This window comes from Triticum aestivum, chromosome 3B (assembly GCF_018294505.1).
Source record: "Triticum aestivum cultivar Chinese Spring chromosome 3B, IWGSC CS RefSeq v2.1, whole genome shotgun sequence".
In the NCBI taxonomy this organism is placed as follows: Eukaryota; Viridiplantae; Streptophyta; class Magnoliopsida; order Poales; family Poaceae; genus Triticum; species Triticum aestivum.
In genome coordinates, this window is record NC_057801.1 from 175,444,958 (window position 1) to 175,462,776 (window position 17,819).

Consider the following 17,819-nt stretch of genomic DNA (forward strand, 5'->3'; position numbering starts at 1 on the left):
CCATTTAAGTCTCAGTCGTAAGTATTTACCATTTATGAAGTTGGTTGCTTCTATCGGTATCCTTCCAAACGCAGAGAGGAGCATTCCTTTCTTTTAGTGGATCAAATAATTCGATGATGCTTTGGTTTCTTACTATTATCTGTTGGAATGCATGGTATCTGTTGAAGTGCGTGGTAAGGATGACAAGCCTACCAAATGTTTATTCCAAATCTAAAATGCATATACTTAGCTCCCTGTTATGTATGCATAATCAGGAGCGATAAGCCCTGCATTTGGCCTTAATAGGATGAAATAAATACCTTATCATTGTTATGCAGATTAGCTAGGTTCAACTATGTGCTTATGACATATCATCAATCTGTCCCCATTGATTATGTGCGTAATTTTCTCTTCTAGTGATGTAGAAAATAACTGATTTTTTTGTGTTCTTGCATCGCAAAACCAGCTTGGGTGAGACTGCTATTGCCAAATAGATTGTTCTGATTAAGTCGCAATTTTTGTCGAACCGATCTCTTTTAGCTCACACATTATCTCGAGATTTAGTGTTACTATTTTCTCTGATGCCAAACTGATTCTGTGGATTATTTATTATATAGATATAGTTCCTTCTTGTTGTTGTCTTTCTGTAGCATCACTGACTGTACGTGCATCTCAACATCTCGAGTCAACCGGTGATACTGTTTTCAGTGTATAATTTTTTCTGTAATGCAACTTCATTTGGATGTAACAGAATGTGCAAAGTTGTTCCTTCAACGCAAAGCTGCAAACGTGATTTGAAAGTACCGGGTTTATACAGTGGAGGATCCTGAATTGATGCATATATTGCCTCAAAAGGTAACCAGGCTCCAAAGTGCAGAATGAGGAGAGGTATGCTTACTGTTGTCTGTGTTAGTCTGTCTACTCAATCACCTTCATATGAACAGGTGCATCGGAATTGTTTATCTCATTGCATCAGAGTTTTGTTCTTTGGTGCAGGTTTCTGTTGTTATTGTTAAATCTTAATGAAACATCCGTTCCTTGTTCAGAGGTTTATAAGTTCCCTTTTTCAAATATCGAGATGATGTATTTGCAAACCTCAATGCAAAATGGTTAGTCAGTCTCAAACAGCTGCAGCTCTACTTTCTAGATATGCTATTGATGCCACGTCCAGATTACTCTTATCTTCTCTTTTCCTTTTGTTGGGAGTATAATTTACTTCCTATTTTCTGCTTGTTTCTCTAAGTACCCCCACTAAATATGTGTATTTAGTTACGATGGTAAAGAGGTAAAAACGAAGATATCCACTCAAGGATCGAGCAAATGCATTTCTAATGCCTGGGGATTTTAATTGTCCATGAAATATTTCTCCTCTTAAAAATTCAATTTAAAAAACTAATATGTAAAAGCATAGAAATATTAGACATAACGATGCTGATCTATTATATTTAGGTGGGCGTATCATGCACCATACACAGTATTTTCCAACTACGTTAGAAATTGGCATTTCTTTCATGCGAACTTCAGAGAATGATTTATCTGATTATCCGTTGATGTTCTTGTGAAATTGTATCCTTTTGAATATTTCCAGCCCATGTGAACATGGTAAATGATAAAGCCAAAAAAATAGCCTTGATGAAAATAACTGATAGTAGTTCTCAAAATTTTCTGCAGTGTCTTTGTAAACTCACAACACTGAACTTGGTATGTCTAGATAATATGCAAAAACTTCAGTTTGCAGAATGGCAAATTTCAGACTTTTGGTTAGGATGCCACATGAGATTATATGTAGAGACACCAGCTTATTATACAGATTTCTTTTATTATTTGTTGATGTTTACATACTGTAAATGTAGGTCATGGGCATCCCAAAGAAACTTGTTCCGACCATTGGCATTTTCATGGACCACCGCCAGAAGAACATGTAACTGGAGGTTATGCGGTCTAATGTCCACAGACTCGAGATACAAGGCCAACCTGGCAAGCTTTATCTTCCTAAGGTGTGCTTGCAACTATGGTATATGTTTATTTTTCTCCATGTTTACACCTCTGTTGCTTCAAGGATGGTGATTTGATCCTAATACCGCCTTGCTACAGCCATCCAGAGGTCCAGGGCGACTACATGCCCATCACTCACGGCAGCAGCGAGAAGCACATGCATACGGCAAGCTCCGTGTTGAGATGTTGAACCAACACCTGTTGGGAGCCCGGATGAAGAAGGCTGCAGACGCGGAGAAAGAGGATAAGTGATGTGATGTTTATGGCAGCTAATGGATGATGTTATCTTAGTTTTTAAATTTTTGTTTTGGTTGACTCAGAAACCTTGTTTGATGTTTGAAGATCCCTTTTTTCTCAAGTCATCTCTTCATTTTTGTATAAATCGTCAAACAATGCCCATCACCTATTTTTTAGAACTACAAATATTTGATACAATGTGTATTAGTCTAGACGTGCGTTGCACGTGCAAGCTTACTAGTATATAAAAGGGTACTACTAGGCGCCGGTGCGCCGGCCAGGATTTGGACCGGTCGCACCAATACCGTACGATTAGATTAGCCCGTACGAACCACTCGATATGTAGCTTTTTCACCTCACTTTGTTGGAAAATACAGAGGTGAAAGGCGGCCTTGACTCTAGCCGGTGCCACCGTCTGCCACAGCCCGCGTTGCGCGTGGATCGCCACACGTCTGCCACAACCTGCACCGCCGGTGGTTCGCCATGGCTACCGCCCTCGCCGTCGGCCGCCATCCTCGTCGTCGTCGTCTACCTCCCGCGGTTGCAGCTCCCTCACTGGCAATGGCAGCAGCAGTGGGATGGCCGTAGCACCGATCGCCGGTTGCACCACCCCTGCGACGTGCTTGCGAAAAAAGAATTGTTTTTCGAGTTTGCGGGTGGCAACAAAAATGTCCGCCGGTAGTAGGAAACAATTGTGCTGGTTCCAACAAAAAAGCTCGTCGGTGCTGCGACCATGTCCCCATTGTATCAAAATTGATCGCTGGTTGTAGCAAAAATGAGAAGAGGTTCCAGCAGAACTTAAATGTTGGAAAAATCCTGGCGGCGACAGCACCACCATCCTCTTGAATTGCAGCAAAATTGAAAAACAGTTCCAGCAAAAATCTGAAGAGGTTCCAGCAAAAAATACATGGCGATATTAATCTGAGGAGGTTCCAGGATAGATCAATGCGCTTGCCGCACCGCTGGCAACAAGACCTCCGCGAGCCGGTTCCAACACCTTTGGCCTGTCGTCGCAGCCCCGCCGGTGACAGATGCAGTTTTCGCCAGCAATGGATACAGCTTTGCCAACCATGGATGCAGCTTACGTCGGCCACGGATGAAGCTTTTGCCGACGATGGATGCAGCGCCGCCCCTGGCCGGTCCCAGCATCGCCGTCGGTTGGTTGTAGCATCTCCTCCATGTCGTTGTAGCACCTCGCCAGATGGTTCCAGCACCTCCGCCCAACGGTTGCAGCATCCGCCGCCCCACCAAGCGTTAGCGCGTTGAAGCACCGGCGGTTGTCATCTCCAGCCTCGCGGGTTGCAAGGTGTCTGACCTCGCCGAGGGAGGAGGACGAGGAGATGAACGGCCATAGCTTCATTAGGTTGCAAGGCGCCCATGGCTTCCCTTTGCAACGTCGCTCGAACAAAAAGCGTGGTTGCTGTGTTTGCCGGGCTTGCCTGTGCCGCCGGATTCTGCTACGACGGCGACTCCTTAGTCCCTTCACTTCTCTCACGGAAACATGGGAGAGAATATGTGGTGGTACAGAGATGCGGTCGGCACAGTGGAGTGAGAAAAATGAATGGGTGAGAAGGCGAGAAGGAACGAGAGATAGGATAAGGATGCCAGCGATGCTTGGCCCCCACGATCAGGGAGGCGCGTGGAGGGAGTTACCGGCGGAGTGTTTAGCCGGTCGTCCGGCCCTAAACGTTTACCTATACAAAATTGGAGAGCAACTAATTAAGAGCGTTCCTTCGGGAGCCTCGCAACGATCAGCGTCACTTAGCGCTCTCTCAGCAATTCGCCACGTGTCGTGCTTTGAGCGCTCTCTTCAGATTTTATTTTTTCTATTTTTCGCACACGTTTTCTGCTTTTTAACGGGTTTTTTTCGGGGTTTTTCGACGTTTTGGTTTTTCCACCGGTCTTCACTAGCTTTTCGATCAAAAAAGAATTTTCAAAAAAAAAGCGCAAAAAACTTGTTTTTTTTCTTTAGCGAGAGTCGCGGTTTTGCTTCCGTGAGAATCACGGTCGTATCTCTCGAAAACGGAAAAAACACATTTTTTGTTTTTTTTTCCTTTCGCGAGAGTCACGGTTTTGCTTTCGTAAGAGGCACGGTTGTGCTTTCGCGAGAGTCACGGTCATGCCTCTCGAAAACGAAAAAAACACATTTTTTTTCCGCGGGAGTCACGGTTTTGCTTCCGCGAGAGGCACGTTTGTGCTTTCGCGAGAGTCACGGCCGTGCCTCTCAGAAACGGGAAAAATGCGTTTTTCTGTTTTTTTCTTTCGCGAGAGTCACGGTTTTGCTTCCGCGAGAGGCACGGTTGTGCTTTCGCGAGAGTCACGGCTGTGCCTCCTCGGAAAAGAAAAAATATGTTTTCTTTTTTTTCTTTCGCGAGAGCTTCCGCGAGAGGCACGGTTGTGATTTGATCAAAGGCACTGGCGTGCCTCTTTCGAAAAGGGAAAAAACCCGTGCTTCCGGTTCGGTTTTTCATCCAATTTTTTCGTGAAAAAAAATTCATCAAAACCTATCAACATGGGATCTAGTTTTGAAGGTCTCGACGCGAGGAAACGATGAAAGCGGTTCGAGATTTGGATGCACGGTTTAAGAGATAAAACGTTTTGAATAAACGGATATAGAAAAAAAAGGGAAAACTCTCCGGTTGCGACAAGTGGCGCACATGCAGCGCACCACTTGTCGCAACCTGAGGAAGTTGGAATGATCTTTGCAACGAGTACTCCTCAACTAGTGATTTCGATAAAACTGGCCATTTGTTACTAAAAAATCTGGTCATTTTCAATTTTCAAAAGTTTCTCGTAAGTATAAATACAAGCCACAACATAAATACAACCCCAAGATATACCACATTCAAGTCACTCGACGTGTCGACCACTCCATATCCCCCACTATATTTGCGTGAAAATATGGTTTATTCAGGACTGTGACAACACTTTCTCTTAAATAAATGTTGCCTCACATTTTCTTAAGATTTTGGCACATATTAATGTGTCGTTCTTCCGTCAGAAGGACAATAAGCCTCTCTTGGTCGGTAATGCCCCTCCCAAAGTCTGATGTGGCATGATAATTAAGAGAAGAGAGATTAGTGTGGTGACCCCACGAAGAAACAATGCCACGAACCTAGGCAAAACCTTTAAATGAAAGAAGCTCATCAATGCATGAAGAACTTTAGTTGCTAAATCATTAAATGAAGAATGTTTAGCTACAACAAGTTAAGCACCTATGCGTTGGGGGCTTTAGTTGCTAAACTTTTTAATGTACTTAGCACCTCATGTAAGCACCAGTGCATTTGAAAAGGCATAAGTTTGACTAGGAAAATTCTCCGTGCGTTGCAACGACAGAAAACGATGGGATGCAGAGCCAGCTTCGTGGTAGTGTTGAGTGCTTTTATGGGAGGCCACCATGGATGGGAGCCATTGGCAAGGAGGAGGGACTTAAGCGGCATAGCAGATTACTTGGTGGCATCAGGATGAAGTACTCCCTCCGTCCCAAAATAAGTGTCTTAATTTTGTACTAACTTTAGTACAAAGTTAAGACACTTATTTTGGGACGGAAGGAGTACATTATATGGCTCATCCTAACTTAAAAGTTACATCCTATATATGAATTATATTGTTTTGGGCATCGTAAATTGGTACCTTGGAATAAGGGAAATGTCAAAGTTAAGCCAATGGTGAGGAAGCAACAACAAATAAAGACAATTATAATATTGATTGTTCAACATTGATTTTCGACCACTAACTCAGAAAGTGCATACACGTGCATAAGTGATAATTAGAGCATGGTTAATAGTATAGCCAGCTGGTGGCTATATGATCTTGTCACATCATCTATAGCCAGGCTTATAGCCGGCAAGTACAATAGTTGCATGTAAATGTGTACTATTTTTTGATACATGGCCCATCTCTCTCGCACACACAATAATGCCTAGAAGCACGTGATGCAATCAACTGTTAATCAGTAGCCCGTTTTCCTTCTTTCTCCTTCACCTCACCCAAAAAATAATATTTAAAAGCTTACAGCCCGCCTACGTCATTCTATTGTACTTGCTCTTAGAATGTTGAATGCTTAATATTGATCGTCGACGATTAACTCAAGAAGTGCATAACTTGATAGCAGCTACCTAGTTAGTATATGTTAGAACATTGCGGCTAGCCGGCTACACTATTGCACGGGTCTGCAAGAATACTAAGATCACCCACATACTATTTATGACATGGAGCATCTCTGAAAGAGAAAAACAGATTTATAATGAACCGAAGACAGTAAGTCTTGAATAAGATATGTGGCACAACATATGCAAAATCGCAAGCTTGTCAAGGGATCTAACTTTAAACAATTGAGAACTGGAAATAAAAGCATGTCATTTAACAGTTACAGGTCATCTAACTCTCGCGATGAAAAGCCAGAAATACATGCATATATGATATATTTTCGAATTTTTCTCTATGTCCATTTAGTGTATCTCCAAAACTAAAAAAAGAGCTGATTATGACTCCATATTTTGGTGTCACACATGGGATAAACATTTTATAAAAAGTTCTGACAACAAAGTAATTAATCTATAGCAAGGACATTATATGGATATTCTCTACCAAAAGTTCAAGCCTAGTTAAATTTCTTCTATGCTTGAACAAACATCACCAAAAATCCCAAAACATATACATTCTTTAAAATTCAGTAATCCAACTCACACAACTGAGAAGAGAGGAGAACATGCATATAACTGTTAGTCACAGATCATCAAACTAACATGTTCAGTGTTTCAGTTAGTTATCTTTTGAACACTCGTATCCTTGTAATTTGGAACTAATCCAGCAGAAAATGCGAAGCAAAATTAGGTGCTCTCCCATGAATCATATCTGTTAAATATAAATTTTAAATAATTATAATAAGAAAGCACTAAGCTCGCATGAAACATATTAGTTCAAGTATGCTACCTCGTTGGTCCACTGCCTTCTGCTTTTGCTTAGGCCTCTCCTCCGTACTCCTTTGGATACTCTGTTGTCTGCTTCAGGGGGAAAACGGAAAAGTTCTACAGATCAAGTCCTCATATATGTGATTTTTTTTGTTTTTATAATACATAGTATGTGAATTCTCTTAAAATTTAACAATGCTTTGTGTTGTGATTAATTAAGAAGAACGATCGCGGACACGCGGCCAACACTTGTGCATCGCCTCACAGGCAACGGTTGGCATGTCCTTGAATCACTAGTCAAGCAACTTGCCAATGGTGTAGAAGATGAATCCGATGTCTTGGAGCTTCTCCAGGTCGACGATATTAGACACAAGCCGCCTTTTTCAAGACATCATGCACACGCCTGTAGCCGAGGCTCCTGAACACCTCCCACTCGGTCAGGATGCAGATGGCGGGGCGTGATGCGGGCGGCCTCATACACGTCCGACGTGACGGCAACGGGCGGCCCGACGGGCTCGCCCACCGGCTGCAGGTGGCACGGGTGGTCCCAGTCAAACTTGTCCATGGTGAGGTCGCGCCGCACCTACTCCTAGGTCACCTGCGGGTCGTAGATGCTGACTACGGCCTCGTTTTCGAGCAGACCCCGACACATATTGGCCCGGTTTAGATACCTAGGTTAGAGTTAGTTTTGGTTAGTTGAGGCTCAAATAACCCAAAAGTATTCAAACATGGTGGGTTAGTTTGGGTTAGTTGGATCTAACCCACCCCAAAAAATTAGCCCACACTAGAGAAGCTTATTTGGGTTAGTTTTCTTGGGCCCACTAAAAAATTAGTAAAAAAAGTTACCCCTCCCATCCAAACATGGTTTAAAGTAGTCAAATGATTGAAAAAGAATATTTATTGTCAATCTAACCCTATCATCCAAACAGCTCTTTGGTTAGAGTTAGTTTAGGGTTGGTTCAAGGTTAGAATCTAACTTTAACCTCTAACTGAGTTAGAGTATCCAAACAGGGCCATCGATGGGCGGCGGGAAGCACGAGCCCCCTAAGCCGACGCTAGTAGAGAGGAAGCACGGGCCGATGTGCGAGTCCTTGCCAATGGAGTAGGCCACCTCGATGACGTTGCAGAGATGGCGTCCACGGAGGAGATGCACTGTACGAGGAAGGCGTTGGTGGCAAGCTTGGACAACTCGGCCGACCAGAGGTTGATTGTGATGACGCGGTCCACGGGACCCAATGCGCGTACACGGACCTTCACGGTGGTCTGCCCCTCGAGCATCTCACAGCTGCCGATGAGGACACGGTCGAGTACGAATAGGTCGTGCATGGCGGTGCCTGATATGTCTCCAACGTATCTATAATTTTTGATTGTTTCATGTTCTTATATAAATTATCATTCTGGGATGTTTTACAATCATTTTATAGTCATTTTATATCATTTTTTGGTACTAACCTATTGACATAGTGCCTAGTGCCAGTTGCTGTTTTCTGCATGTTTTTTACATCGCAGAAAATCAATATCAAACGAAGTCCAAACGCAACGAAACTTCTGGAGGATTTTTTGGGCCAGAAGACATCCAGTGGGCCAAGAAAGCACCTAGGGGTGGCTCGAGGGGAGCAGCACCCACCAGGGCATGCTAGGAGGCCCAGGCGCGCCCTGGTGGGTTGTGCCCACCTCGGGTGCCCCTTGAACCGCCACTTTGCTCTATAAATAACCCAATATTCTAGAAACCCTAGTGGAGTCGACGAAAATCAATTCCAGCCGCCGCACAGTCCAGAACTACCAGATCCAATCTAGACACCGTCATGGAGGGGTTCACCACTTCCGTTGGTGCCTCTCCGGTGATGCGTGAATAGTTCTTTGTAGACCTACGGGGCCGTAGTTAGTAGCTAGATCTCTCTCTCTCTCTCTCTCTCTCTCTCTCTCTCTCTCTTTTATCAGTACAATGGTCTCTTGGAGACCATATGATGTAAGTCTTTTTGCGGTGTGTTTGTTGGGATCCGATGAACTTTGAGTTTATGATCAGATCTATGTTTTTATCCATGCGAGTTATTTGAGTCTTCTTGATCTCTTATATGCATGATTTCTTATAGCCTCGTATTTCTTCTCCGATATTTGGGTTTTGTTTGGCCAGCTTGATCTATTTATCATGCAATGGGAGGAGGTGCTTTGTAGTGGGTTCGATCTTACGGTGCTTGATCCCACTGACAGAAGGGAACCAACACGTATGTATTGTTGCTACTAAGGATAACAAGATGAGATCTATATCTCCGCAATAGATAATCAGATCTCATCTACATCATGGCATCGCTCTTATTGCATTACTCCTTTTTCCATGAACTTAATACACTAGATGCATGCTGGATAGCGGTCGATGTGTGGAGTAATAGTAGTAGATGCAGACAGGAGTCGGTCTACTAATCTTGGACGTGATGCCTATATAATGATCATTGCCTGGATATCGTCATGAATATTTGAAGTTCTATCAATTGTCCAACAGTAATTGTTTTCCCACCGTTTGCTATTTTTCTCGAGAGAAGCCACTAGTGAAACCTACAGCCCCCGGGTCTCTTTTCATCATATTTGCCTTTACGATGTATTTCCCCTTGCATTTATTTTCAGATCTATTAAACCAAAAATACCTTGCTGCAATTTATTTGTTCCGCGATCTATTTATCCTATCTACCACTTTTACCTCTGTAACATCCCAATTTTCAATTTGGATTTTATATATAGATCATCATATGCATATCATATTTATTCTTGCATTTGGTTGAGATCCTAGAAATCTTAAGCAACTCAAGAACCCAAGGAGAGAGTTGGAGGTTTCACAAAAATCATATTTGAATTTATTTCAAATTTGAAGAAAGGATCAATTTGATTTTATTACTTTTCTCTCCAATTATTTCCAATATTAAAAATATATGAGAGAAGATAATATGACTTCTTCAAATTAAGAGAAATATTGGAGAAAGAATTTTAAAATCAAATTAGGATTTTATTTGCTATTTTATTTGAAGTAGAAAAATATGCATTTTTTAAAATTGCATTTTAGGCCAGAAAAATGTTCACTTTGTTCTAAATATTTTATTTAGACGGCGAAAATTGCGTTTGGCATTTTTAGAAGTTTTCTATATTTTTTTAGGAATTTTTATTTCAGGTGAAATTATTTAAAAAAAGTTATTTCCCGCCCGACTGGGCCGAAGGCCCAGCTGAGCAGGCCGGCCCAGCCGCCGCCGCCGCCTAGCTCCCGAGCGAGAGGAGTCCCGCCGTCGCCGCCCCCTTCCCCAATCCGCCAGCCCCCCCGAGCCTTTATAAAGCGCCGCACCCCGCCGCCTCCTCCACCGCATCGCCCCGCCACCACCCGTAGCAGCAGCAGCACAGAGCCGCCGCCGCCGCCCGCGCAGCGCCACCTCCGAGGTCCTGCGTGGGCGGTGGCCCCGCCGCCGTCGCCTCGCCCGCCTCGTGCCGCCGCCCATGTTGACCCCATCGCCGCCGTTGACCGGTGAAGACCGACCCCGGTTATTTTTCGATTTATTCGGTTCGGTAGATCTAGATCGGTTTTTTTAGGTTTTCTTATTTAACGAACGTACGGTCGTTCGTTCGTTCGTTCGAACGAATGCTTTTTGCCGGTTAAGTTCAGATAGCGAACGTTCGCACCGTAGGATTTTTTCTTTTTAGTTTATTTTCGGCCAGAGACCTACCCACGAATAGTTTTATCACGATTTAGCCCCTGATCTTTAAACTAGCATAACTTTTTACTCGTTTATCCAAATTAGATGAAACCAATGCCTAAATCTTCGTATCGTTCTGTGCTTTCCAGTTAACCAACTTGAATATGATTTTGGTACTGTACAAATTGAGTTTAATCCAAATTAGTAAACGATCTTGTTTTGTTCGTATTTTGAGTTTCGTTGCTCCATTTGAGTTGAATCTTTTTGCAAATCGTAACTAATCACATGTACCTACTGTTAAGATCTAATTCACATGATAATATTGCTGTTAGGTTTAACTTTTGTTAGTTTAAACCGTTTGCTTGTTTCGTCTTTGATTTGGATCTTTTCTTGGTTTTTCCCGTGTTTCGTTTGAGTGATTGCTTCCACCTTATGTATGCTATTGTTTGTCTATGCTAGATTACCCAGAGTGTGAAGCTTGTACGAATCTCTAGAGTTTGCAGATCGTTAGCAAGGCAAGTTACACTTTGATCATACTCTTTTATACCCAGTTTTTACTATGCATTAGTTCTGCCCTCAAATATTTGCATGAGTAGGATTGGGAACATGTGGTTTTGGTTGTAGTGCTTGAGGTAGGAAGCTAATACCTTTTGATCACCCCAGGAATATACGTTATGCTTATTTATTGCTTAGCCATGCTCGTAGATGGGGACTGGATCATGATTCACACATGGAAGTTTGAGAGTTATTTTAATCATAGATAACATTAAGGTGGCAACTTTAACATACATCTGGGTGGATTGGTTGAGGCACCTGGGGAACCCAGTGTTGCCTGTTTTTGGAAATCCCAGAGTGCCCGTGTGATTATCCTATGGAATGCCACCCAGGCTCAAAGGGATCATAACATTATTCATGCTAGAAACTTCCATGTGCAGCCACAAGCCATTATGGGCTCTGACATAGTTGAGTAAGTTGTGTGAGCTCTTGAAGAGGTGGACTAGCAGATTGTTGGAAATATGCCCTAGAGGCAATAATAAAAGTATTATTATATTTCATTGTTCATGATAATTGTCTTTTATTCATGCTATAACTGTATTATCTGGAAATCATAATACACGTGTGAATACATAGACCACAATATGTCCCTAGTGAGCCTCTAGTTGACTAGCTCGTTGTGATCGAAAGAAGTAAGTGGGAGGAAAGTAGAACTCGATGAAGTACTGCCTCTCAAACGGGAAAGTAGTGCAGCTCAGGAAACTGTTCCTGTGATGCCCACACCAACTGAAGAGGAAAACAATGATGATGATCAAGGTACTTCGGATCAAGTTGCTACTGAACTTCGTAGGTCAAGGACACGTTCCGCACCAGAGTGGTACGACAACCCTGTCCTAGAAATCATGTTGTTAGACAACGGTGAACCTTCGAACTATGAAGAAGCGATAGCGGGCCCAGATTCCAACAAATGGCTTGAAGCCATGAGATCCGAGATAGAATCCATGTATGAAAACAAAGTATGGACTTTGACAGACTTGCCCGATGATCGGCGAGCGATAGAAAATAAATGGATTTTTAAGAAGAAGACGGACGTGGATGGTAATGTTACCATTTATAAGGCTTGACTTGTCGCTAAGGGTTATCGACAAGTTCAAGGGATTGACTACGACGAGACATTCTCTCCCGTAGCGAAGCTGAAGTCCGTCCGAATCATGTTAGCAATTGCCGCATACTATGATTATGAGATATGGCAGATGGACGTCAAAACGGCATTCCTTAACGGACATCTTAAGGAAGAGCTGTATATGATGCAGCCGGAAGGTTTTGTCGATCCTAAGAACGCTAACAAAGTATGCAAGCTCCAGCGATCCATTTATGGACTGGTGCAAGCATCTCGGAGTTGGAACATTTGCTTTGATGAGATGATCAAAGCGTTTGGGTTTATGCAGCCTTATGGAGAAGCCTGCGTTTACAAGAAAGTGAGTGGGAGCTCTGTAGCATTTCTCATATTGTATGTAGATGACATACTATTGATGGGAAATAATATAGAACTTCTGGACAGCATTAAGGCCTACTTGAATAAGTGTTTTTCAATGAAGGACCTTGGAGAAGCTGCTTATATATTAGGCATCAAAATCTATAGAGATAGATCGAGACGCCTCATAGGTCTTTCACAAAGCACATACCTTGATAAGATTTTGAAAAGGTTCAAAATGAATCATTCCAAGAAAGGGTTCTTGCCTATTTTGCAAGGTGTGAGATTGAGCTCGGCTCAGTCACCGACCACGACAAAAGATAAAGAAGAGATGAGTGTCATCCCCTATGCTTCAGCCATAGGATCTATTATGTATGCCATGCTGTGTACCAGGCCTGATGTAAACCTTGCCGTAAGTTTGGTAGCAAGATACCAAAGTAATCCCGGCAAGGAACACTGGACAGCAGTCAAGAATATCCTGAAGTACCTGAAAAGGACAAAGGACATGTTTCTCGTTTATGGAGGAGACGAAGATCTTAAGGGTTACGTCGACGCTAGCTTCGACTCAGATCTGGATGACTCTAAGTCACAAACCGGATACATGTATATGTTGAATGGTGGAGCAGTAAGCTGGTGCAGCTGCAAGCAGAGCGTCGTGGCGGGATCTACGTGTGAAGCGGAGTACATGGCAGCCTCGGAGGCAGCGCATGAAGCGATTTGGGTGAAGGAGTTCATCACCGACCTAGGAGTCATACCCAATGCGTCGGGGCCAATCAAACTCTTCTGTGACAACACTGGAGCTATTGCCCTTGCCAAGGAGCCCAGGTTTCACAAGAAGACCAGGCTCATCAAGCGTCGTTTCAACTCCATCCGTGAAAATGTTCAAGATGGAGACATAGAAATTTGCAAAGTACATACGGATCTGAATGTCGCAGATCCGTTGACTAAACCTCTCTCGCGAGCAAAACATGATCAACACCAAAACTCTATGGGTGTTCGATTCATCACAATGTAACTAGATTGGTGACTCTAGTGCAAGTGGGAGACTGTTGGAAATATGCCCTAGAGGCAATAATAAAAGTATTATTATATTTCATTGTTCATGATAATTGTCTTTTATTCATGCTATAACTGTATTATCTGGAAATTGTAATACACGTGTGAATACATAGACCACAATATGTCCCTAGTGAGCCTCTAGTTGACTAGCTCGTTGTGATTAATAGATAGTCATGGTTTCCTGGCTATGGACATTGGATGTCGTTGATAACGGGATCACATCATTAGGAGAATGATGTGATGGACAAGACCCAATCCTAAGCATAGCACAAAGATCGTGTAGTTCGTTTGCTAGAGCTTTGCCAATGTCAAGTATCTCTTCCTTCGACCATGAGATCGTGTAACTCCTGGATACCGTAGGAGTGCTTTGGGTGTATCAAACGTCACAACGTAACTGGGTGACTATAAAGGTGCACTATAGGTATCTCCGAAAGTGTCTGTTGGGTTGACACGGATCGAGACTGGGATTTGTCACTCCGTATGACGGAGAGGTATCTCTGGGCCCACTCGGTAATGCATCATCATAATGAGCTCAAGGTGACCAAGGTGTTGGCCACGGGATCATGCATTACGGTACGAGTAAAGTGACTTGCCGGTAACGAGACTGAACAAGGTATTGGGATACCGACGATCGAGTCTCGGGCAAGTAACGTACCGATTGACAAAGGGAATTGCATACAGGGTTTGATCGAATCCTCGACATCATGGTTCAACCGATGAAATCATCGAGGAGCATGTGGGAGCCAACATGGGTATCCAGATCCCGCTGTTGGTTATTGACCGGAGAGTGGTCTCGGTCATGTCTGCATGTCTCCCGAACCCGTAGGGTCTTCACACTTAAGGTTCGGTGACGCTAGGGTTATTAGGAAGACTAGTATGTGACTACCGAATGTTGTTCGGAGTCCCGGATGAGATCCCGGACGTCACGAGGAGTTCCGGAATGGTCCGGAGGTGAAGTTATATATATGGGAAGTTGTCATACGGACACCGGAAAGTTTCGGGGGTCTATCGGTAATGTACCGGGACCACCGGAGGGGTTCCGGGGGTCCACCGGGAGGGGCCACCCCTCCCGGAGGGCCACATGGGCTGCAAAGGGGAGGGAGCCAGCCCCTGGAGGGCTGGGCGCGCCCCCCACCTTGGGCCCATGCGCCTAGGGTTGGGGGGGGGGGAAACCCTAAGGGAGGCGCCCCCCTTGCTTGTGGGGCAAGCCTCCCCTCCCTGGCCCCCCCTCTATATCCCATCTAGAGGGGTTGGCCCCCCTTGCCCCTTCCCCTATAAATATAGGGGTGAGGGGAGGGCTGCTGTACGCAACTCCAAGGCGCAGCCCCTCCCCTCCCCAACACTTCTCCTCCTCCGTTACGCGCTTGCGAAGCCCTGTCGGAGTACTGCTGCACCAACACCACCACGCCGTCGTGCTGCCGTTGGAGCGATCTTCCTCAACCTCTCCTCCCCCCTTGCTGGATCAAGAAGGAGGAGACGTCTCCTGTCCCGTACATGTGTTGAACGCGGAGGTGCTGTCCGTTCAGCACTTGGACATCGGTGATCTGAATCACGTCGAGTACGACTCCATCATCACCATCCCCTTGCAAGCTTCCGCACGCGATCTACAAGTGGTATGTAGATGCAAACTCACTCCCTTGACTCGTTGCTTAGATGAACTCATAGATGGATCTTGGTGAAACCATAGGAAATTTTTTAATTTTCTGCAATGTTCCCCAACAGTGGGATCATGAGCTAGGTCTATGCGTAGTTCTCTAATGCACGAGTAGAACACAATTTTGTTGTGGGCGTGGAGCTTGTCAACTTGCTTGCCACTACTAGTCTTATCTTGCTTCAGCGGTATTGTGGGATGAAGCGGCCCGGACCAACCTTACATGTACGCTTACGTGAGACCGGTTCCACCGACTGACATGCACTAGTTGCATAAGGTGGCTGGCGGGTGTCTGTCTCTCCCACTTTAGTTGGAGCGGATTCGATGAAAAGGGTCCTTATGAAGGGTAAATAGAAGTTGACAAAATCACGTTGTGGTTATTCGTAGGTAAGAAAACATTCTTGCTAGAACCCAATTGCAGCCACGTAAAAGATGCAACAACAATTAGAGGACGTCTAACTTGTTTTTGCAGCGATTGATCATGTGATGTGATATGGCCAGAAGTTGTGATGAATGATGAATTGTGATGTATGATATCATGTTCTTGTAATAGGATTCACGACTTGCATGTCGATGAGTATGACAACCGGCAGGAGCCATAGGAGTTGTCTTTATTTTTTTTTGTATGACCTGCGTGTCATTGAAGAACGCCATGTAAACTACTTTACTTTATTGCTAAACGCGTTAGCCATAGAAGTAGAAGTAGTCGTTGGCGTGACAACTTCATGAAGACACGATGATGGAGATCATGATGATGGAGATCATGGTGTCAAGCCGGTGACAAGATGATCATGGAGCCCCGAAGATGGAGATCAATGGAGCTATATGATATTGGCCATATCATGTCACAACTATATAATTGCATGTGATGTTTATTATGTTTATACATCTTGTTTACTTAGGACGACGGTAGTAAATAAGATGATCCCTTACAAAAATTTCAAGAAGTGTTCTCCCCTAACTGTGCACCGTTGCTACAGTTCGTCGCTTCTAAGCACCACGTGATGATCGGGTGTGATGGATTCTTACGTTCACATACAACGGGTGTAAGACAGTTTTACACAGCAAAAACACTTAGGGTTAACTTGACGAGCCTAGCATGTACAGACATGGCCTCGGAACACGGAGACCGAAAGGTCGAAAACGAATCGTATGGAAGATACGATCAACATGAAGATGTTCACCGACGATGACTAGTCCGTCTCACGTGATGATCGGACACGGGCTAGTCGACTCGGATCGTGTAACACTTGGATGACTAGAGGGATGTCTAATCTGAGTGGGAGTTCATAATTTGATTAGAACTTAATTATCATGAACTTAGTCTAAAAATCTTTGCAAATATGTCTTGTAGATCAAATGGCCAACGCTCATGTCAACATGAACTTCAACGCGTTCCTAGAGAAAACCAAGCTGAAAGATGATGGCAGCAACTATACGGACTGGGTCCGGAACCTGAGGATCATCCTCATAGCTGCCAGGAAGCAATATGTCCTAGATGGACCGCTAGGTGACGCTCCCGTCCCAGAGAACCAAGACATTATGAATGCTTGGCAAATCGTGCTGATGATTACTCCCTCGTTCAGTGCGGCATGCTTTACAACTTAGAACCGGGGCTCCAAAAGCGTTTTGAGCATCACGGAGCATATGAGATGTTTGAAGAGCTGAAACTAGTTTTTCAAGCTCATGCCCGGGTCGAGAGATATGATGTCTCCGACAAGTTCTACAGTTGTAAGATGGAGGAAAACAGTTCTGTCAGTGAGCACATCCTAAAGATGTCTGGGTTGCACAACCATATGACCCAGCTGAACATTAACCTCCCAGATGAGGCGGTCATTGACAGAATCCTCCAGTCGCTCCCACCAAGCTACAAGAGCTTTGTGATGAACTACAACATGCAGGGGATGGTGAAGACCATTCCTGAAGTGTTCTCAATGCTGAAGTCAGCAGAGGCTGAAATCAAGAAAGAACATCAAGTGTTGATGGTCAATAAGACCACTAAGTTCAAGAAGGGCAAGGGCAAGAAGAACTTCAAGAAGGACGACAAGGATGTTGCCGCGCCCGGTAAGCCAGTTACCGGGAAGAAGTCAAAGAATGGACCCAAGCCTGAGACTGAGTGTTTTTATTGCAAGGGGAAGGGTCACTAGAAGCGGAACTGCCCCAAATACTTAGCGGATAAGAAGGCCGGCAACACCAAAGGTATATTTGATATACATGTAATTGATGTGTACCTTACCAGTACTCGTAGTAACTCCTGGGTATTTGATACCGGTGCCGTTGCTCATATTTGTAACTCACAGCAGGAGCTGCGGAATAAACGGAGACTGGAGAAGGACGAGGTG

General features: G+C 44.1%; 1 pseudogene; it reads right to left on the bottom strand.

The window, feature by feature from the left end:
* Positions 1–8,118: 8,118 nt before the first annotated feature.
* LOC123067430 (UDP-glucose 6-dehydrogenase 3-like) overlaps positions 8,119–17,819 on the bottom strand; it is a 68,819-nt pseudogene continuing 59,118 nt past the window's right edge.